Source organism: Sus scrofa, chromosome 8 (genome assembly GCF_000003025.6).
Source record: "Sus scrofa isolate TJ Tabasco breed Duroc chromosome 8, Sscrofa11.1, whole genome shotgun sequence".
NCBI classification, from domain to species: Eukaryota; Metazoa; Chordata; class Mammalia; order Artiodactyla; family Suidae; genus Sus; species Sus scrofa.
The window spans coordinates 111,966,641-111,990,481 of NC_010450.4; the positions used below are offsets into that span (position 1 = coordinate 111,966,641).

Genomic DNA, 23,841 nt, shown 5'->3' on the forward strand with positions numbered 1-23,841 from the left:
ACCACAGCTCAAGGCAACGCCGGGTCCTTAACCCACTGAGCAAGGCCAGGGACCGAACCCGCAACCTCATGGTTCCTAGTTGGATTCGTTAACCACTGTGCCACGGTGGGAACTCCAACTGCCAAAGTTCTAATTGGACTAATTTCAATGTAAATATTGGACCTATCTCATCCCTTCATTTTGGCTAACTTCACAAAGAAAAAAAATAAACTGTTGCTATCATTCAGTTCACTATTGACAGGGCCTATTTCAAACTGTCAGCACAGTTGTTCAAAATGTGTCCCACATATGGAGTTCCCATTGTGGCTCAGCAGGAAAGAATGTGACTAGTATCCATGAAGATGCAGGTTTGATCCCTGGCCTCGCTCAGTGGGTTAAGGATCTGGCGTTGCCATGAGCTGTGGTATAGGCTGCAGACGCGGCTCAGATCCCAAGTTGCTATGGCTGTGGTTGTGGTGTAGGCCAGTGGCTTCAGCTCCAATTCAACCCCTAGCTGGGGAACTTCCATATGCCATGGGTGTGGCCCTAAAAAGACAAAAAAAAAAAAAAAAAAATTCCCCACATAAATCACTTTAAATGTGCCTGTTTTAAATAACCAAAACTGTGCCTCAGTTGCCAGCAATTGGACTAGAAACAGATAAAAGAACTTTTCTCCTTCCTGTGGAAGCTATACTTCCGGTGGAGAAAACTTATTAACACCATTTTGTATTAGGTAAGATAGATTTGATTTAAATATAAATAACTTTGGAGTTCCCGTAGTGGCGCAGTGGTTAACGAATCCCACTAGGAACCATGAGGTTGCAGGTTTGATCCCTGCCCTTGCTCAGTGGGTTAAGGACCCAGCGTTGCCCTGAGCTGTGGTGTAGGTTGCAGACGCGGCTCGGATCTGCCCGGCGGCTACAGCTCCGATTAGACCCCTAGCCTGAGAACCTCCATATGCCATGGGAGCGGGCCTAGAAAGGGCAAAAAGACAAAAATAAATAAATAAAAATAAATAAATAAATAAATAAATGTAAATAATTTCAAACTTTAATTCTCACAATTCATTTTGATATTTTTCTTTTCCCTTTTTTTCAGCGTTTGTGTGACATGCATATATACGTGTTTCAGATATACAGCATTATAATTCAACATCTGTATATACTGCAAAATGATCACCACAAGTTTTCTTAATTTCTCTGTCTTTTTTTGGGGGGAGGTGGGGTGCACCTGGGGCATATAGAAGTTCTCAGGCTAGGGGTCAAATCAGAAAGGGCTGAAGCTACTGGCCTATGCCACAGCCACAGCAACACGGAATCCAAGCCACATCTCCGACCTACACCACAGCTCGTGGCAATGCCGGATCCCTAACGCACTGAGTGAGGCCAGAAATCGAACCCATGTCCTTATGGATAGTAGTCGAGTTCCATACCACTGAGCCATGACGGGAACTCCCTTAATTTCTCTTTCTGATAGTTTGTTATTAATGTATAGAAATGCCACAGATTTCTGTACGTCGATTTTGTATCCTATAATGTTACTGAATTCATTTATTAATTCTAGGTTTTGGTAGAATCTTTAGGGTTTTCTAGATATGGTATCAATTAGTAACAATTTTGCAAAATTTTAAAATTTTACAATTCTGCAAATAGTAACAATTTTACTTCTTCCTTTCTGATTTGGATGCCCTTTGTTTCTTTTTCTTGCCTGATTCCTCTGGCTAGGACCTCCAATACTATGTTAAATAAAAGTAACAAGAGTGGGCATCTTTATCTAGTACCTGATCTTAGAGGAAAAGCTTTCAGATTGTCAGCATTGATTATGATGTTGGCTGTAGGTTTGTCATATATGATTTCATTATGTTGAGAAACATCCCCTCTATATCCACATTGTTGAGAGTTTAATGATAAATGGAATGTTGAATTTTGTCAGTGCCTTTTCTGCATCTATTGAGATGATCATACGATTTTTATACTTGATTTTGTTAATGTCACATTAATTAATTTGTAAATACTGAACCATCCTGGACCTTTTCAGTCTGGATTCAGTTAAGAAAGAAGAGCCACTTTAAAATTCCAGAAATAAAGGACTTATTATAAGAATAAGGATTTACCTGAAGGATTGAAGATCTATGGAAGCAAAAGTCAGGGAATTCACCACCAAAGTTCATAAAAAAGTGAAACAGACATTGATGACCACAATCTGAAGCACTAAAGCAACTGGTTACCTATCTAAAGATCATAGAAAAGTTGGAATTTTCAAGTTTCTCTGAAAAAATTTTCATCAACTAATTTACTCCAAAGCAATGAAGCAGGTGGTTTTTCAAATACACATAAAGAGGACTTTGGATCTCATTCAGGTTTGGCATTAGCAAAATCTAACTCAGAATCATATGAGGAAGGGGATTAAGGAACATGTAGTTCCCTAAATTACAATACAGAGGTGACTTTAGACAAGAGTTCTGGTGATGCTCCTTTCTTTCACCCAGGCCCTATGTGTGGGATAGAGGCTTTACTGTGAGGCCAGTGCACCAAGAATACTGGAATCCCAATAGCTCTTGTTCTGGTCCTTTCAGAGAACCACATCACTGTTACCACCTTCAACTCTCAAAACTTAACCCATAAATTTTACCAAGTGAGAGTGGCAGGCTGTAAATCAGAGACCTTTGAATTTCTTCCCAAAGGAACTGATTTATTTTCAAGAGTGTGGGGACGTTTAAGCATAAGGATGCTCTCAAAAACAATGGAAGTTGAGGTGAAAAGCAATTAATAAGAGACTTGTAAATCCATTAGAGGTATACACTGAACCATGAACCAGTGAGTGCACCGGACAGAATCAAGAAAAGAGGCAGTTAAGAAAAACTCTCATGGGGTCAGAACAAGTCTCAAAAATTGAACTCAGGAGTTCCCATCGTGGCTCAGTGGTTAACGAATCCAACTAGGAACCATGAGGTTGCAGTTTCGATCCCTGGCCTTGCTCAGTGTGTTAAGGATCCAGCTTTGCCGTAAGCTGTGGTGTAGGTTGCAGACGCAGCTCGGATCCCAAGTTGCTCTGGCTGTGGTGTAGGCCGGCGGCTACAGCTCCGGTTCGACCCCTAGCCTGGGAACCTCCATATGCCGCAGGAGCGGCCCAAGAAATGGCAAAAAGACAAAAAAAAAAGAAAAAAATTGAACTCAAAAAACTACTGCTTTATTAAAGGGGCCCAAACTGAATTGGATCTGTCTGTAGAACAACTTGGGCCCCGGGGCACTGTTGGCAACAATATAATAATCACACAGCAATTAGTGAAGTTTAACAGCTGAGTGTGGTCAGTAAGAGACAGCTGAACAGAACCTTTGTTTTGTTTTGTTTTTTTTTAAGGGCTGCACTCACAGCATATGGAGGTTCCCAGGCTAGGGGTCAAATTGGAGCTGTAACACAGTCAACTCCATCAGGCCACTAATCACTGCAGAAGCCACCACCCCTCAGTCCTTATAATCTTGACAAGTCCGACCCTGTTCTCAAGGGAAGCCCACATCCCTCTCTTACTCTGGCAAAGCAAATGCTCCTTTCCCTCCCCCTCAGTACACTCTCGGTTCATTATCGGTGAACCTGACACACTCAAAACACAAAGAGCTGGTGGGACATCCACAAAGTCAATAGGAAAAGCAACCTTTGATTCTTTTTGTCCATGCCTCCCCCCAAACTAAGACATCAAGTAATTAGTCAATAACTCATCCATGACAGCACAGAAAATTGCACTGACTCTTGGCTAGATCATCAGGATAAGCTCCTCTCCAATTTTTTGACAAGTCCATGATACAACTTAAAACAGATTTATCATGCTGCAGTGTGAAGATTCCCATGGTTCTCAGATTTAAGAAATAATGAGTTGGAGTTCCCTAGTGGCACAGCGGGTTGAGATCTGGCATTGTCATTGCTGTGGTGCAGGTTCGATCCCTGGCCCTGGGAATGCCTGTGCGCTGTAGGTGAGGTCAAAAAAAAAAGAAAAAGAAAAAAAGAAAGAAAGAAAGAGTGAGTTAAAGGAAGCAAGTGATGATCTAAGCAAACAGAGATATCAGGACCCTGAAAGAACTTCTTTCTCCAGAATTTCTATTTCAAAACTTCAGGAACTGACTTTTTTTTTTTTTTTTTTTTTTTTCTTTTCTAGGGCCACACCTGTGGCATATGGAGGTTCCCAGGCTAGGGGTCAAATTGGAGCTATAGCCACCGGCCTATGCCAGAGCCACAGCAACGTGGGATCTGAGCCATATCTGCGACCTAGACCACAGCTCACCACAGCACTGGATCCTTAACCCACTGAGCAAGGCCAGGGATAGAACCGCAACCTCATGGTTCCTAGTCGGATTCCTTAACCACTGCGCCACGATGGGAACTCCTGAAAGATTTTCAAATGCCTGAGATTATTAAATCACTGACTATATTGTTTAATAGGGGAAAAAATGGTATAGAGCCTGCTATACCAGATAATTAAATGTGAGTCTTGCCTTGATTGTCATGTGTTCTTTTCTTAGCTAATCACTTTTACAATCTCTGGTACCATTGCAGTTAGTTAAATCCTGTTATCTAAAGATTTGAGAATGATGAAATCGAAACTAAAGGAGAATCTCTGGTTTACCTAGTTTGGACTATAAATACATGAGATATCAGATTTGGGGGAAAGGTAACAATTTTAATAGCTATGAACATTTAAAAGCTAAAAGAAGATCAGATCCATTTAGTTCAGTTCATTAATTACAAACAAGAAAAAAGGACCCAAAAGGGTTTTTTGTCTGAGGTCACACATTAAAGTAGTTATCACTAACTTATTTGTTTCAATACAAAAACATTTCCCATGAATATGTGTAGAGTGAGTGGACTGGGTCACTGTCATCTTAGACTTGACAATTGGTAAGTCCTACTCCTTTTTAGTTACTTGTAATTTAGAAATAAATGAGAAATGTACCTAATCCTTTGAGGGTCTATTAAACTTGGTTTCCGTGTTTTTTATTTGATTGCTCTCTTTTAGCTGAGCCTTTCTTAGTTTCATCCACAAGTAAACCAACTGTGAGTGGTCCCCTTGAGGCAGACTGTACTTCTATCCCATACTCACTGAGATAAATTCACCAACCCAGCAAAACACAAACCTAATCCAAAAAGCATTGTCAATTAATATGGATTTTCCTAAAAATTTATTTACTGCTATCTCCTCTCCAGCTCCCAGTGTGTCTCTCTTATAATTCAACCATTACATTTTTTTCCTTCGGTTTTCATCCCAATGTAGCATCTCTGTCAGTTATTAAGCTGTTGTTTCTCAGCTTCACGCTTGCCCTTTTATCTTTGTGATATTTGGACTTGGCTTCCACAAACACTTCTCTGATTTTCTTTTAGGTTTCTCCAGTAAGAGAAACTAAAGAGAGACTAGAAGGGCAGGAGGAAGGAGAGAGAATTTGCTCTTTCTGTTTTGCTTTCTGTTGCTGCTTGGGTCACCCCAGTATGGCTCTTTAACCAAAAAGCACACTTGGTTCCAGAAACAGATGGTTCAACTTTCCAATGCTGTTCCATCTCTTAGATCCAGCCTCATAACGAGGCCCCTCAGTGATACCACCCCCAGACAAGCAGTCCCAAGGGCCCCTCCTCCAAGCATCTAGTTTTTCTTGAGAACCCCAGTCTTTTATCTTTGTTCCCCAGTACTACGAACGAAGAAGCTACTTCCTGAGGTTATTATCTACATTTTATCTGTATTCCTTCCAACACTCTATGTTAAATTGTCTTCATTGGAGTTCCTGTTGTGGCTCAGCATAATGAACCTGACTAGTATCCATGAGGACATGGGTTCGATATCTGGCCTCGCTCAGTGGGTCAAGGATCCAGCATTGCCATGAGCTGCAGTGTAGTTCGAAGATGCTGCTTGGATCTGGCATTGCTGGGGCCGTGGTGTAGGCCGGCAGCTACCGCTGTGATTCAGCCCCTAAGCTGGGAAGTTCCATATGTTTGCTGCCGGTGTGGCCCTAAAAAGACAAAAAAACGAAAAAATAGTAGTTGCAGTTTCTCTTTTCCTATTGGACCCTGACTGTCACACGCTCCACTTCCCTCTTGTTGATTGAGAACTTTCATTGCCTCCCTCTCAGCACCAAACTTCACTTGGCAAAATATTAAGGGAGCATCTTCACTCATAATTTGTAAGTATATCCCTGTGGGCTTCAGTTGATCTTTTTCCATCCCTTTTGTCTTTCAGTTTTAAATGATGCACAGGAAAATTGTGCTCACAGGGAATGATCAGGATAGTCTTAATCCCAAATAGAAAAGCTGACGGCTCTTTATCCTTTCATTAGCTTACAGAAACTTCATCCAAACAGAGGTCCTAGACCAATAGTTTTGAACTTCCCGAAAAATAGTTTTGGAAAGGGCACACAATAAATAGTTTTTAAATAATTAGATACCATTTTATTATTGACATGGAAAATAGTTAAGACTTGTTTAAATACCTAACTTATAAATCACCGTGTTGACAGCTTTAAAATTATTTTTCTCAGACTCATGTTTTCCCTCTACTACTTTTCTGTTTGATAACTGACAATATACCCTCTCAGGTGAATTATGATGCTTTGTGAATCTTGATGACCTCCTAAATATTTTATTAACAGATGCTTTGTTTAGTAAAATTAACAATAAAAAGAACCAGCTAATCAGTCATAATACACTTATTTCATTAACATAAAGCAATTAAAGTATTCTCTTAAAATGACACCAATCATATAGTGAATTTTTAAAATTTTCTAACTGGTATCTGGGAGGGGAGTTTTTTAGTCAGTAGAAGAAAAAGACAGGAAAACAAAGGGTAAGGACAAACCAAAATATTACAATTAAAACATCCACTCTTCCTGGACAAATTTTATATTATATTTTATATCAATTATTGTAATGAATTGATTTATTCATTACTTAACTTATGCTCACACACTTATAGCCAAAAAGACTTTGAGATAATAAACTAAAATACATAAAATTAGATGAAATAAAGTAGATAAAAGGGTCAAAGTGAAGAGGAATCTGGGAGGAAGAAAAAAATAAAACCAAAGTAAAGTTTACAAGTTCTTACACATCTGCCAAAGCAAAAGAGCAAATTTGGCTCTGAGTTTTCTAGCAACCAAAGCAAAGAAAGAAGGAAATTAATAAAATATATAAATAAACTATACATTCAAAGCCTGCCTGTTACTCAGGACAAGCATAGCTTTTTCCTGGTATGGTTGCTATTTCTCCCATGGTTCTTTACGAAGGATAGATGCTTGGATATGTCATAGATAGTATTCTCAACATCATCCCTACAGTAAATACACTAGTGAGTTCTCTGTTATCGTCTTATTGTGTGAAACTGAAGTACTACATCAAGGGTTATTTCAGTAAAAGTAGCCAGGTGTGAGGAGGATACTCTAAGCAGAATCTCACTGATGATCTGGCTTGATTCAGGACTAGTAAAATTAATAATACACAACAGGATGAAGAGACAGCATATCCAGTAGGCATGGATATCATTTTTCATAAAGGAGGTTTTTCTTTTTTTCTTTTTTGCGAGAGCTAGAATTTCCCTGGAATTAAAGAAATTAAGGAGTGATCAGAAAGTTGGACCCTGTCTTGTTTAAAACAATTCAATGAACCAGAGGCCAGCCTGAATAGATGTGGAGATGGACTGATGGAGTTCCTGTGGATAGGGAGAGTATGTTCCTCAGAAAATGATTATAAGATTGTGCAACCAAAGACAGATGAACTAACAAAGAACCCAAGTTCCATGTGATTATGTTAGCTAGAAACCTTCCAGAGCATGTTTTCCCAGTAGCCTACAGAGTCATAAAAACAACAAAATCTCAACAAGAGAGCCATTAAATGGCACCTGTGCTCCTTGACTGCCTTTTTGTTGTTGTTGTTGTTGTTGTTGTTGTTGTTGTTGTTGTTGTTGCAAGCAAGCAAAGTCTTTATTAAAGGAAAGCAGATAGCTCCCAGGGTTACTGGAGCTGGGGGAGAAGAGCCCCCCTTTCCCTATTGTCCTATGGGGTTTTTATTCCTTAAAGATGGAGGGGGTACCAGTGTGGGGTCCAGAGAGATGTGGTCTTCTCCCATTGGCCTTGCTTAGTTACCTATATCAGTCCTTGTCCAATAGGGTCCTAGGGATGGAAATGTCCCATAAGTCTCATAGCTCCTTTGACCTTTTCCTCGGTAAACTGAGTCACAGGGGATTAGGGATTAATATCCATCTGGGCGTAGGTACACTCCCTATAGTAAACAAGGCCTGTGGGGATGTTACTCCCTGGAGCCCTTAAGTCTCAAATGTTCATCAGTGGCCATATCAAAGAATGCATCGAAGCCCATGCTCCTACACTGACTACCTGAGTTAATATTCTGCTTCAATCCCCCCTCTAGAGTTGGAGACTCTAACTGCGAGGGAGAAGGAGTGACGGACCACTCTGACTGCTTCCTGCTGTAAAGGGGTGTCGTTAGGTCTCCACTCATGGGATGGTCGAGTGGGCTTCAATGCATCACACTAGGTACCCCTTCTATCACCATCTGAAGGTTGATAGCTTCTAATCGGGGATGTAATGAAGAGAAAAATACAATTAATTATACAGGGTCCAAATAAAAGCATTAAGATCACGATGATGGCTATGGTGATGAAATATTTCCACCAGGAAGAGGAGGTCAACCAATTCTAGAGGGCAGCTCCAAAAGCTGGAGCTGAATACAACATCTTATGAATCTGCTGCTGGAGTGAATAATCAGGAATACAGACACAACGTTTAGATTTTGTAATAGCACAGGTCACTTGCCCTTGTGAGGAGTATGATTTATGGCACCACCTTACTTTTAAGGTTAACTTACTCAATTAAATTTATTCTAAACTTAGTCCACACAATGCACAAATTTTTTTCACAATATCCACTTCCCACACACCTTGCATCACTTTCTGTATCCATATTAATCTGTCCCTTATTTTCCAACCAAAGCAACAAGCTAAAGACAATCTTTCTTTTGCCTTAATAAAATGCAATTCCATTCCTCATTCCTTCTTTATTGAAAGCACACACATTGTACTTTTCCAAAGCAACAACAGAGTGTCCGTTATAATTTCTAAAAACACACGTTTTTCTTGGTGTTCCTGTTGTGGCTCAGTGGTTAACGAATCCGACTAGGAACCATGAGGTTGCAGGTTCAATCCCTGGCCTTGCTCAGAGGGGTTAAGGATCTGGCGTTGCCATGGGCTGTGGTGTAGGTCGCAGACGCGGCTTGGATCTCACGTTGCTGTGGCTCTGGCATAGGCCGGTGGCTACAGCTCCGATTCGACCCTAGCCTGGGAACCTCTATATGCTGCAGGAGCAGCCCTAGAAAAGACAAAAGAAAAAGAAAAAAAGCATAAAACTTTTTTTTATATGCCTGAAAAATATCAAGGACAACTGATTTATTTGTACTTATGCATCTTTAGGTATTGTTTTGATGTTTGGGTAAATAACACAAGTATACTTTATATGAATCATTTTATATTTACTTCATAAAATCTCATTTCTTTGCCTTCATTTCAGCAAAATCAGGAAGTTGTTATAATAAAGATTTTCACTTAGTTTTTCTAATGACTCTATTGTCCAAAGACATGTCGTTCTATGTGTTAGCCACTAGCCAAATGTGGCTAGAGTGTAAAATATATGCTGATTCCAGACTTAATATGAAAAAAATATAAAATAATCTCAATAATTTTTTTAATTGAGTATATTTTATTCTTACTTATTTATTTACTTCATTTTAGGGCTGCACTCACGGCATATGGAGGTTCCCAGGCTAGGGGTCTGATTGGAGCTACAGCTGCCGGCCTACACCAGAGCCACAGCAACGCCCGATCTGAGCTGCGTCTGTGACCTACACCACAGCTCACGGCAACGCCAGATCCTTAACCCACTGAACGAGGCCAGGGATCAAACCCATAACCTCATGGTTCCTAGTCGGATTCATTCCTACTGTGCCACCACGGGAATTCCTAAATTGACTATATTTTAAATGGTAATATTTTTAATGTATTGGTAAATAAAATACATTATCAGAATTAATTTTACCTTTTTTTTTTTTTGGTCTTTTTGCCTTTTCTAGGGCCACACCCACAGCATATGGAGATTCCCAGGCCAGGGGTCTAATCAGAGCTGTAGCTGCCGGCCTACACCAGAGCCACAGCAATGCCAGATCTGAGCTGCGTCTGTGACCTACACCACAGCTCAGGGCAACGCTGGGTCCTTAACCCACTAAGCAAGGGCAGGGATCGAACCTGCAACCTCATGGTTCTTAGTCGGATTCGTTAACCACTGCGCCATGACAGGAACTCCCCTATTTTTTGTTTTTGTTTTTTATTTTTTTAATATGACTACTAGAAAATTTTAAATTACTTATATGGTTCACATATGTGACTCACATTATTTTTCCATTGGATAATGCTCCTCTAAAAAATTAAAAAATAAAATGTCATTATATTCAAAGTATAAAAACTTTAATATGTTATCATTAAAATGTATGTTAAACTAATGCCATTTGTAGCAGCATGGGTGGAGCTAGAGACTCTCATACTAAATGAAGTAAGCCAGAATAAAAAAGACAAATATCATATGATATCACTTATTTGTGGAATCTAAAATATGGAACAGATGATCCTATCTAAAAATAACAAACAAACAAACAGAAACAGATCATGGCCAAGAAGAGCAGACTTGGGGTTCTGGAGGGAAAAGTGGTGGGAGTGGGATGGAAGGGCATTTGGGGGGTTTTGGGCATGCAAACTGTTGTATTTGGAATAGATAGGCAGTGGGATCCTACTGTACAGCACAGGGAAATACGTGTGATTGGGTCACTTTGTTGTACAACAGAACTTGATGAAACATTGTAAATCAACTATACTTTAATGACAGATAGGAGTTCCTGCTGCGGCACAGTGGAAACAAATCCAACTAGGAACCATGTGGTTGCGGGTTTGATCCCTGGCCTTGCTCAGTGTGTTAAGGATCTGGCATTGCCATGAGCTGTAGCCCTAAAAAGCAAAAATATGATAATAATAATAATAAAATAGTAACCTACATACGTAAAATTTCCCTACAAAAAAGTTAAACTAAAATGCAAAATTTTAAGTTATTTGTCATACTTTTGTCAAAAATAATTTTCTCCTAAGACATTTAAGTTTATCTATTTAGGTTGAAAAACAAGCTACAGCTAATAATGAATATCAAACTTTAAATAAAAATAATTTAAATAAAGCTTAATGTCTAATTATTTGAGAATTTAATTATAGCTTACTAAATTAAAAAAATTATACCTTACTAAATTTTAAAAAACTCACAATTTTAGGGTTTAATTTCCATCTCATTGATTTTACATCCTACCACAGTATTTCTCTTTCCCTCATTATCATGAAGGATACTTCATTGTGAAGAGCTCTTGTTCATTTCCAACCCTGTGCATTATGATTTTTGCCCATTTCATCCTGTAGGCATTACTCTCTCAAAGTTCTCAAATAATTTTTCTATGAATCAAGTTGAATGGCATCTTTGCGGCATTCTTACCACTCCACCTTTCTGCCTCATTCAACTCTGTTGGACTTCCTCCCTTTAAAGTATCTCCTCAATTTATAGCACTCAAATTCCCAGTTTTCCTGCTACCTCCTCAACTATGTCATCCTTCACTAACTCCACCCTTCAGACCACCTTTATTTATTATTTATTTATTTATTATCTATTTATAATGCTTTTTACGGCCACGGTTTGGCATATGGAAATTCCCAGGCGAGAGGGTCAAAATCGGAGCTCCAGCTGCCACCCTACACCACAGCCATAGCAACGCCAGATCTGAGCTGTATCTTCGACCTGCATCACAGCTCAGGGTAATGCCGAATCCTTAATACACTGAGCAAGGCCAGGGATTGAACCTCAGTCCCCGTGGAACCTAGTCGGGTTTGCTTCCACTGAGGCCCAATGGGAACTCCCCAGACCACCTTTAAATAATGGTATTTGGTGAAGTTCCCCTAAACTCTTTTTAAATCTCACTATTCTAGAGGAGGCTTCAGCTGTTATTTATTTGTAGTGACTCATGAACTGCATCTCGCTCCCTAAGAAGCTCCTAATACAGATTTCTTACTCAACATTCCAAACTCTTTCTTGCTCCTGAAAACTCTCCTTCCTGTATCCCCTGTTAATTAAGCTAATGGCCAAGGAATCCCTCCAGTGACAGGCTCTAAGGCTAGTCTGTGGAATTCCTTCCTCCCCTTCCCTTATTTCCCACATCTAAATCAGGAGCCACACCCTGTCATCCTACCTTCCAGGTGATTCTGGAATCCTTTTCATTCCTAGAGCTTTTGTTCAGATTCTCATTACTTAAATGGGATTATCAATTTAAACACCTTGCCCAACTTGATAGGCAAAAAAAATTTTCTCTCTTCATCATTTTCATTTAAGTTTTTTGGCTTGTCGGATGTGTCAGACGCCTCTTGTCTCTCACGTCTTCTCTGCCCGCTTTAACTCTGGTTTTGCTATGTGATCCGGCATTGAGCAAGTGCAATAAATATTACCCTCTCTCTTTCTACTCTGGAACTTCTCTGGAGTCACAATGAGAGATGCTGGAGGAACCTACTACATGTGCTATAAACAAAAAGCGCAGAGTGCTCCATTACCCAGTTTTATGAAGAGTTAAGTCTCAACTCACTGCAGTTGTCCAGAAGAGCTGCCCTGAGGGGATTTCAGAAAAGAGGAAAAACAGGACCCAGCATTCTGTATTTTGGGTATATGGGCATATCTAAGAAAGAACTTCAATGACCCCAGATTCTTGCATCCTCCCATAGAAAAGCACTAAAATCATTAACTCAGATATCTAATTCTTTGTGATTAGCAGTAATCTTTTACCACGATGGATGCTTGACTACAGGTATTTCCCAGCCCTAGACAAATACATGTATATCCTGGCTCTCCCCCCCGCCCCGCCACCACCACACTTTTTCAAAGCAGTCCCCTTAGAGCTACTGAGAGGCTTTCGTCCTCAGTAAGGTCCCTGAATAAAACTTAACTCACAACTTTTACGTTGTGTGTTTTCCTTTTAGAGTCAACAAGCACAAGGGAGTTAAACCATGTAGGGCAGCCTTTAACCAGTGGATATGGAAGTAAGTGGATTCAGCCCATAACAGGGAGATGAGCTATGTGGCCTCATCTAATCACACAAGCTCTTAGAAGCAGAAGACCTTCCCAAGCTTGTGGCAGGAGAGAAAGGCAGAGAGCTTCTGCAGTGATTTGAATTGTACCCTCAAAAGGTATGTTCAGGCCCTAAGCACCAGTACCTGTAAACATGGTCTTATTTGGAAATAGGGTCTTTGCAGATGTAATCAAGTTCTAATGAGATCATTTTAGAGTAGGGTAGGCCCTAAATTCAACGACTAATGTCTTTGTGGCAGAAAGGAGAGGGAGATTTGGATACAGAGGCACAAGGAAGAGAATCATGTGTTGCAGCTATAACCAAGGAATGCAAAGATTGCCAGGAGCCACCAGAATCTAGGAAGAGGCAAGAAAGAACTCTTCTGTAGAGTTTCAAAGGTAGCCTGGACCTATCCAAACCTTGATTTCAGACTTCTGGACTCCGGAACTATGAGAGGATAAATTTCTATTGTTTTAAGCCACCCAGTTTGTTGTAATTTGCTACAGCAGTCCCAGGGAAACTAATACAGACTAAAAGCATGAAGACTCTACTTATAGTTGCCTGCATGCAAAAGCAGTGGTGGTGGTGGGGCACATGGAAATTATGGGAAGGATCTAAATTCTACTACCAGCATCTTGAATGAACTTGACAGCAGATTTCTCCCCAGGACATCCAGAAAAGAATGCAGCCTTGCCAACACTATGGTTTCCCCCTTGAGATCCTAAGCAGAGACTCCAGCCACCCCATGCTGTGAGACAGTAAATAGGTGCTGTTTTAAGCAGCTGAATTTATGGTCATTTGTTATGAAACACAGAAAAAGTAAAATACTGTTGCTGTGGCTCTGGCATAGCCTGGCGGCTACAGCTCCGATTCGACTCCTAGCCTGGGAACCTCCATGTGCTGTGGGAGTGGCCCTAGAAAAGACAAAAAAAAAGAAAAAGAAAAAGTAAAATACCACAAAATTGAAAAACATAGAACAGGAAATTCAAATGCCCAAACCTAGCATTAATAAGAATCATTTCAGTATGTGAATGATAAGAAATGGATTTTAGAGAGCATTTTCTTTTTTTTTCTTTTTTGTCTTTTTGCTATTTCTTTGGGCCGCTCCTGCAGCATATGGAGGTTCCCAGGCTAGGGGTCGAATCGGAGCTATAGCCACTGGCCTACGCCAGAGCCACAGCAACTTGGGATCTGAGCCGCGTCTGCAACCTACACCACAGTTCACAGCAACACCGGATCGTTAACCCACTGAGCAAGCCACAGGGACCAAACCCGCAACCTCATGGTTCCTAGTCGGATTCATTAACCACTGCGCCATGACGGGAACTCCTAGAGAGCATTTTCAACCTCCATCTTACCAATCCATCTAAGCTCATGAGTCCAGTTATGGATGCAGAAGGCTGGAATCCACTGTGTGTGAGCCAAAGAGAGCAAATCCCCTCTTTCCACCTGGCCCCAAAAATAACCATACTAAGAATGGTGATGATGGTCAGAGAGGAGTTAATTATAATGTCAAAGTACAAAACATAGCACTTAATAAAATACAAGTAAAAGGAAGTATAAGTAAAATTTACCCTGGATTTAGCCTGTATGTTATATGTATACATATATTGCACATATATATAAGCTTTTATGTGAGTTATAAAATTACAAATATAATTTTATCTATGTATTAATTGTATCTATATATAATTCTATAACAAAAGTTATATATGTGTGTGTAATGTGTATATATATGTATGTGTATATATGTATGTATATATAAATACACACATATTCAGAGAGAGAAAATTAACAAAACTGTCCTCAGAGGAATGGTTAAGATTGATGCTAGGGGAGTTCCCATTGTGGCTCAGTGGTTAACGAATCTGACTAGAAACCATGAGGTTGCAGGTTCAATCCCTGGCCTCGCTCAGTGGGTTAAGATCCAGCGTTGCTGTGAGCTGTGGTGTAGGTTACAGATGCAGCTCAGATCTGGTGTTGCTGTGGCTCTGGTGTAAGCCGGCAGCTACAGCTCTGATTAGACCCCTAACCTGGAAACCTCTATATCCCACGGGTGCGGCCCTAGAAAAAGACAAAAAAAAAAAAAAAAAAAAAAAAAGATTGATGATGCTAGAGAAGCCCCATGCAAAGCCAATCTTGAAATTTAGGGTTTCAGACTGGTAAATGATTGAATGAATGGCTATGTTATCAATGACTGGACTTTATAACTATGGTGGCTTTGTCTTGGATTAATTAATCTAAACTACACTCCCCAGAATTCGCTTGTCTATTTGTTCCAGTTAAGATAGTAACTGAGAGATTCTTATAGGGGATTTGAAGGGCAGAAGTGAAACAGTTCCCACACATCATCACTGATCTGCCGGATCACCCTTTGGTGTGACATCACAGCAGGCCTGCGACTCGCCCACCTTCCCCTGGATCCTTCTCAGCTTCTTGATTCCTAGGCTAGATGTATGTGTTTAGCAGCAGACAAGGGATCCTAGCTTCTCCTCAGGATCTGACACAGGTTTCAGTCTATTCTTATGAGTCTCCAGCTCATCCTTATGGGTTCCAGCTTATTCTTGCTTCTCCTCCCCTTTACTTTCTTTTCTTTTTTATATATTATAGGGCCACATCCACGGCGTACTGCAGTTCTCAGGCTAGGGGTCAAATCAGAATTGGAGCTGCGGCTACCAGCCTACACCACAGCCACAGCAACATGGGATCTAAGCTGAGTCTTTGACCTACAAACAGCTCACAGCAACGCTGGATTCTTAACCCACTGAGCAAGGTCAGGGATCAAACCTGAGTCCTCACAGATACTAGTTGGGTTTGTCACCACTGAGCCGCAATGGGAATTCCTCCTCCCCTTTACTTTCTTTCATCTTCCCTTCCCAACTGCCTGCCCCAAGGGCTTCACAGCTCCTGCACCAGATGGGAAGACAGCAGACAGGCTCACAGAGACTGCTTTACAATTGGTAAATTCAAATCATAAACATATATACACATATACAGCGACATACTTATATATATCCTAGAGTTTCTACTTCTCTGAGTGAATCCTGACTGATACATTAATCCACACCTGTATCTTTCATATTTTTTTCTTATGATTATTGAGAAGAAAAACCCAAAACTGAAAACGAGGGAGTGTGATCTAAGTTAGCTCTTGCACATGTTTAATGCTAAAACCTTAAGAAAAATGTTTACACACTGATATCTTTATTTTTGGGATTCCGTTTAGCCATCCATATGCCACTCAGATGTTTTATCCAATATAATTTTCCTCACATTGTCAACAAAATTATTTCAAACAGTTGAAGTGTTTAGGTCATGGCATGCAAAATACAACAAAATAAATACAGCAAAATGTCAGTAATATCAAATTTATGAAGAAATTTTAAACTGAATAGGATTAGCCAAAGGTAATTTTGAATAAAGGATAAAAACAAACAGAAATATTATATCTTTTCATAGAATGAGAAATATAGGCATATATCTCTAAGACAATTAACTATTCTTATAAATATAAGAACTCATTCATTTTGTCTTCATGATCCTTATGAGTCTTTATGTAACTGTGAAATATTATTTTTGTTATATGGAAGGAGGCACATTTTACATTTTATCTACCTACTTAATATAGAATTAATAAAAATTAAATTTCAACTATATATCATCGTTTAAGGTACTGATAAATTGTATTCAAAGATAAAATCCAAGATCCAACTCTGCCTCTTTTTAGGTAAATAACAACATGCTTAGGAAATATATCTTACTGAATTGTGACCAGAAATCTCGAGAAGCAGAAAAATTCAGTGGAAAATAACTTTATATTAAGAAAAGAAGTAAATCAAAGTTTTTTCTCAAAAACATGTCGGACAGGCTAGGGGTCAAATCAAAATCAGAGCTGCAGGAGTTCCCGTCGTGGCGCAGTGGTTAACGAATCCGACTAGGAACCAGGAGGGTGCGGGTTCGATCCCTGCCCTTGCTCAGTAGGTTAACGATCTGGCGTTGCGTGAGCTGTGGTTAGGTTGGAGACGCAGCTCGGATCCTGAGTTGCTGTGGCCCTGGTGTAGGCTGGCAGCTACAGCTCCGATTGGACCCCTAGCCTGGGAACCTCCATATGCCGTGGGAGCGGTCCAAGAAATAGCAAAAATGACAAAAAAAAAAAAAAAAAAAATCAGAGCTGCAGCTGCCACCTACACCATAGCCAATGTTATGAAATAACGGCCAACAAAATCAGAAATTTCTGAAATAATAGCCAACAAAGCCAGAAATTTCTCCTTTGAAAAATTTTATCTTTTGCCTCCACAAGACAGTTTTAAGCTGGGCTTTTCCAGGAAGGATCAACTTAAAAGTGGCCATAACTATAGTCGCAAAAAAACAATTACTTATTTTATTCCTACCCAAGAAATTGACTTAAATATTAAAGATAATAGCACATCCCCCATAATCATGAGCAGAGGAAAAATAGCTAATTTAATAGAGCATATCACCCACAAAAATATCCCACACCCTTATGCTACACACTTTCATTCATTGGCTTTTCAACAGAGTTTAAACTGTACACATTCAATTAAAATATTGAAAAGTACTTTCAGACATTTACCAAAGTAATCACAACAGATAAACCCTATTGAGATAAGAGATTTTAATCCAAACAAATGATCACTCCATTGACACACAGGCACTATCTAACGAAAACCTTGATTTTTTTTTCATCACCAAAGTAAAGTTCTCATATCTTGCTATTTGAAATGGGTGCTTCTTCCCCAGTGGACCAAAATACACATTTAACATATCTTAAATACTTTTTCTTACTATTGAAGTTTTGAAATTATTTCTGTTCATAAGTCTTTTTTTTTTTTTTTTTTTTTGCTATTTCTAGGGCCGCTCCCACGGCATATGGAGGTCCCCAGGCTAGGGGTTGAATCGGGCTGTAGCCGCCAGCGTACGCCAGAGCCACAGCAATGCGGGATCCAAGCCACTTCTGCGACCTACACCACAGCTCATGGCAACACTGGATCCTTAATCCACTGAGCAAGGCCAGGGATCGAACCCGCACCCTCCTGGTTCCTAGTCGGATTCATTAACCACTGAGCCACGACGGGAACTCCTGTTCATAAGTCTTAAGAGTGTTCTCTTATCCTCCGAGTGCATTAGGCATACTTTTTTCTTTTTTTTTTTAAGGGCTACATCTGTGGCATATGGAGGTTACCAGGTTAGGGGTCAAATCAGAACTGTAGCTGCTGGCTACGCCCCAGCCACAGCAACACAGGATCCAAGCCGTGTCTGCAACCTACACCACAGCTCACAGCAATGCCAGGTCCTTAACCCACTGAGCCAGGCCAGGGATGAACCCACGTCCTCATGGATACTAGTTGGGATCATTACTGCTGAGCCACGATGGGAACTCCTAGGCAACACTTTTTTAACATTCTCAGTGGTATCAGGTACATAATTTCTGTGGCCATAATGTTAAAATGTTAGCTGAAAGCTAAAGTTTATTTTTCAGCAATTCACTCTGTGGAGAGACTGCACAGATAGCTCTAACTCATCACTCCTGCCTATAGTGTGCCTTTTGCATCTAACTTTGCCATGCCCTTCCACTTATGAGCAGAGTGGCCTACCCACCCCTGACCCTGGTCTCAACCATATGACTTGCTCTAGCCAGTAGGATATGTGTAGACTTGATGCAAGTAGAGGCTTGATGTGGGCTTGGCATTGAATCATCCTTTCTCCTGCACCCAGACTTTCCACAGGTCCTAGGAAAAGATATGAGAGCTATAAGGAACAGAGTCAATCTGCAGTCACAGCTAAGCCCAACCTAGATCAGTGGAACCGTGGGTGATTCTGAGATTTCTAGATGTTTGTTACCAAGCATTATTGTAGCAGAAGATAACTGATACAGGACCAAATACTGGAAATGATAGGAAAGATTGCCCTTAAAATGAATGAATACACAGCCACTCTCATTAATTAATACATTCAATAAATATATGTCAAGAGTATACTATATGTCGGGCACCGTTTTTTCTTTTTTGACCACACCCTCAGCATGTGGATGTTCCCAGGCCAGGGATCCAACCCATGACACAGCAGCAACCCGAGACTGCAGTGACAGCTTGGGATCCTCAACCTGCTGTGCCACAAGGGAACTTCCTGTCAAGTACTATTTTACATGCTAGTGATATGCAGTGAACAGAAACAATTCAAGTGGGGAAGACAGACGATAAACAAGTAAACACAAAAGACAATGTCCAATGGTGAAAAATGTTACGGAGAAAAATAAGCAGGAGAAAAAGATAGAAACAGAGGTCCTGTTATAGATAGGGTGGGCAAAGAAGGGCTCTCAGAGGAGGTGAAGTTTTAAAAAAAATGATCCGGTGAGGGACTGAACCTTGTGAATATCTAAAGGAAAAGTTTTCTGGGCAGAGAGAAGTAAGTGCAAAAGCAAAGGTAGCAGGTGTTTGACATGCACAAGGAACAGCAGGAAAGCCGGTGTGGCCAGAGTAGAGTAGGTAAAGGGAAGAGTAGTCAAAAGAAATCAGAAAATTACCCAGCAACCAGGTTCTTTAGTCCCGTCATCATTTTATTCCAAGTGGGGGAAGACTTTGGGAGGGCTGTGTATGGAAGGATGGCATGATTTGATTTACATTTAAAAATGATCATCCTGTTGCTATGTGGAGAAGAGATAAGGCAAGATAAACTTCAAAGCGAGGAGACTAGGTAGGAAATGACTCCAGGAGTCCAGGGAAGTGAAGCTGGGAATGCAGACCAAGGTGGCAGAGTTGAAGGGTAAAGCAATCCGATTTTAAACATACTTTGTAGGCATAGATGACCAGATTTGCTAATAAATTGAATACTAAGTTGCAAATCGGAAGGTTAAGCATTAAAATTCAGGATTCCTTGGACTCACTCACTATATGTTTTGTCATAACATGAAGGTATGTCTCACCTAAGGGCCCTTTGGTTGGTTTCTTCCTCTGTCCGCTACCTATTTAAATCATGCTCAAAGACAATGGTTTAATAATAGTTTTAGACAATGTGAACTCATCAGATGATTTGGGCAACTAAGTTAGAACTCAAAACAAACAAACAAAAAAAGGAACTTTCAATGGACTTTCAGTGGACTGCCTGGATGAAATCTATGAAAAATAAAAATAATTGGGATTTGGAGTTTCCATTGTGGCTCAACAAGTTAAGGACTTGACATTTTCTCTGTGAGGATGAGTTTGGATCCCTGGCCTCACTCAGTGGGTTAAGAATTTGGTGTTGCTGGAGTTCCTGTCGTGGCTCAGTGGTTAACGAATCCAACTAGGAACCATGAGGTTGTGGGTTCGATCTCTGGCCTTGCTCAGTGGGTTAAGGATCAGGTGTTGCCGTTACTGTGGTGTAGGTTGCAGACGCAGCTCGGATCCCAAGTTGCTGTGGCTCTGGCTAGGGTTGGTGGCCACAGCTCTGATTCGACCCCTAGCCTGGGAACCTCCATATGCCTCAGGTGCGGCCCTAGAAAAGGCAAAAAGACAAAAAAAGAAGAAAAAAAAAAAAGAATTTGGTGTTGCTGCAAGCTGTGGTGTAGGTTGCAGATGCAGCTCCGATCTAGTGTTGCTGTGGCTGTGGTGTAGCCTCAGCTACAGCTCCAATCTGACCCCCAGCCTGGGAACTTCCATATGCCATAGGCACAGCCATAAAAAGAAAATAAATAAATAGGATCTGATTAAATAAAGAGGAAAATGTTAGCCTAGTACAGTAGGAGCAGTTGGGAGAACACAACCTCAAAGGAAGAAGTGGCATTGCTGTAGCAGCGAGGAGCAAGGGGGCAGGGGGCAGGAGAAACTGTCCAGGGCATAAAGTTGAGACCAGGCACAAGGTCAGTGAGTTGGTTTGAACTCATGAGACAGAAATATATGTAAGGAAAAGGCAGTCCACTCAATAAATGCTGAGAGAAAATTTGGATAAATATTTAGGGAAAAAATTATCTGATTCCATTCTTCACATGTTAACAACTAAAAAGTCTAATTGTATCAAAATTATAAACTTAGAAGAAGAAATATAATTTGTTTATGCCTTTAGACGAGAACCCCATCTATAGAAGAAGCAATGAACAAAAAGCAAAAGATAAACGAATAAAGAAAATTAAACCACAGATTATGCCAAAAGGGAAAAAGATGACAATAGTGAATTAAAATAGTAAGAAAAAAAATGTTTGCAGCATATATGACTGTTATTATCCAAATACATAAAGCATTTCAAATTAACAAGAAAAACAAAATCATGTACTAGTGAAAGCATATAAACATGTGATTTATTAAAAGGAAATATGGATCACCGATGCAAAAATTAGATTGAGCATATTTAATTGCATTGGTTCAATCTTACAAGTAATATAGAAGATACTACCTTTCACTCATCAAAATCACACCCACAAAAAGTTAAATTTTATAGGAAATTGAAAGAAGTGTGGTAAAATGTGCATTTTACTTCCCCATATCCCTGGTATCCCTACTTCTCCGTATCAACAAGGAGCTCCATAGCATATTAGTGACTTAAAAGAAATAGCATGTTGCTTTCAAACAAATGGCCATGTGATATCTTTTATATAAAATATGAAATAAATATGCACAATGATACCTTACATTTCCTACAGGAGGATACATGGATGCAAGTGCGTGAACAAGAACTAGGAACATGTAAACTGAATGGTTGTAGTGGTTATTTCTGAGGAGCAGGAAGAATAAAACAAGCCATGGTGGACAAACAGGACCTTAGCTTTACCTGTTAAATGGAGTTTCCATTTTACTAGGAGTACATATTCACATAGGCATAGATATAGGTCAAACATTAATAGAAATTATCTCTGGAATGGGATGTATGAGTAATTTTGAAGTTTCCTGCTTTTTGCTTATTTATATATTCTGTATATTTTCTAGTGTGTATTTCTTTTGTAAAGGTATATCTATTTTAAAATTTTACATAAGCTTTACTGCACACACAGTGTAGGCACAGTAACAGATGATATCATGTTTGTTGTCCTATAAAAGTTACAATCTACTGAAGACATATGGACTCAAAGAACTGGGCTAGTTATGTGTGCGCAGACTGTTGTCTTTGCTGTTATCTTTTCCTTTGGGAGAATAGCTCTATCCTGTACTTTTCTAAGAAAATCTGTTGACAGGTACATGGTCTTGCCCTATAGGCACCTTAGTAAGCCTTAGAGAAGGATACTTACTGCAAAAGATCAGAAAAAAATTCCCCGGGAGAGAGAGTTTTTGGTAAACTATTGTTGTTATAGCCACCACCTCCCTTCAAAATGATAATGAAAAACCACTTCTCCCTGCATAAGATGTGCAGATATTTCCTAGATTGTGTAGATTTCTTGATAATATGTAGTTCATATAGACTATTCTAAGTCATTCCAAACTCATCTTCTAAACACAGTGAAAGAATGTGTCTTGAGAAAAGTTTGTACCACATTTATAGACTCTAAAACTTTGTGATATACTTATTCCTAAAAATAATTCTAATTATAGCTACCAACATAAACATTTACATATTTTTTCCTAAACCTAATTATACTTCCATAGAATTTACAGAGCATCTTAAATTCATCTTGTTCAAGTTTTTCATGGAAGGAGTTCCTGTCATGGTTCAGCGGTTAATGAACCCGACTAGCATCCATGAGGACTCAGGCTTATTCAGAGAGTTAAGGATGTGGCGTTGCCATGAGCTGAGGTGTAGGTCACAGACGTGTCTCAGTTCTGGTGTTGTTGTGGCTGTGGCATAGGCCAGAGGCTACAGCCCCAAATCAATTCCTAGCCTGGGAACTTCCATATGCCATGGGTGCGGCGCTAAAAAGATTAAAAAAAAAAAAAGTTTTTCATGGAAAACACATAAATGCTTGCTTATTTTTTATGATGAAGGGAGTAAAACCAGTGGGGAGAGAGGTTGATGACGTTGAAGAGAGGGGAATTGACTAATAGAGCAATGTTGCCAGGGGCCAAGGAAGTAGTCAGGGACAAGAAGTGCCACTGCACAGATTTCAGAATCCTAGAGTCAATCACTAAAGATCAGTAGGTATCAGTGAGCTTGTAAATAGATGGAAGATAGTTGAGAAAAATCATACCTAGTTTCAGTTTTCTGGAGCAAACAGATGACTTCCTGAGAATGAAAGTGTGGGGTTAATGCTTGAGGAAATGTAGAATAGACATTGAAGAGTAGACCAGAGAAAGCTGAATGTTGGCAGGTGGTGTGGAAAGCTCATAAGATGGGATGGAGATAATGAGTTTTCGATGGTGCCAGTTTATATGTTTCTCCCGCAGTACTCAACTGTTCAGGTACAGAAGGGTTGGGGGGCAGGGGTTAAATAAATAGAATAAAAATACATATTGGCCATCCTTGAATGCTAGGAGCTTTGTACAGTTGGCATAAGGGATCCATAGAAGTTCTTTAACCAGTGAATGGTAGTATGAGGGCCATATGTTGCAACAGGGTGTAAAATAGGGAGAAACTGCATTAGTCCACACATCAGGTACTGAGGACAGGATGGGGGGAGAAGCAATGCTAATGTAAAGAAGAGAACAGGGTCAAGCTACACGCTAAGAAAGTAAAATGATTTCTTGATTTATTGATCAAATGAAGTGAACATGAACCATCTAATATTTTACACCAGGTTAATTTGAAGGCTTGAACAATGAA

At 39.9% G+C, this 23,841-nt stretch overlaps 2 long non-coding RNA genes across 4 annotated transcripts in view; one reads left to right on the plus strand and one right to left on the minus strand.

Annotated features, from left to right (window-relative positions):
- The window catches only part of LOC106504743, a 293,971-nt gene that overhangs the window by 229,136 nt on the left and 40,994 nt on the right, over window positions 1-23,841 (plus strand). The window lies entirely within an intron of this gene.
- LOC110261986 overlaps window positions 1-23,841 on the minus strand; it is a 66,575-nt gene that overhangs the window by 4,492 nt on the left and 38,242 nt on the right. For 2 of the 3 annotated variants that reach the window (XR_002346459.1, XR_002346460.1), the window contains exon 4: window positions 18,481-18,908. The exons of the other annotated variant lie outside the window; for it this stretch is intronic. This is a non-coding gene — a long non-coding RNA (uncharacterized LOC110261986). Of the gene's footprint in view, window positions 1-18,480; window positions 18,909-23,841 lie in introns of those variants that run through there. 3 annotated transcript variants of the gene reach the window in all.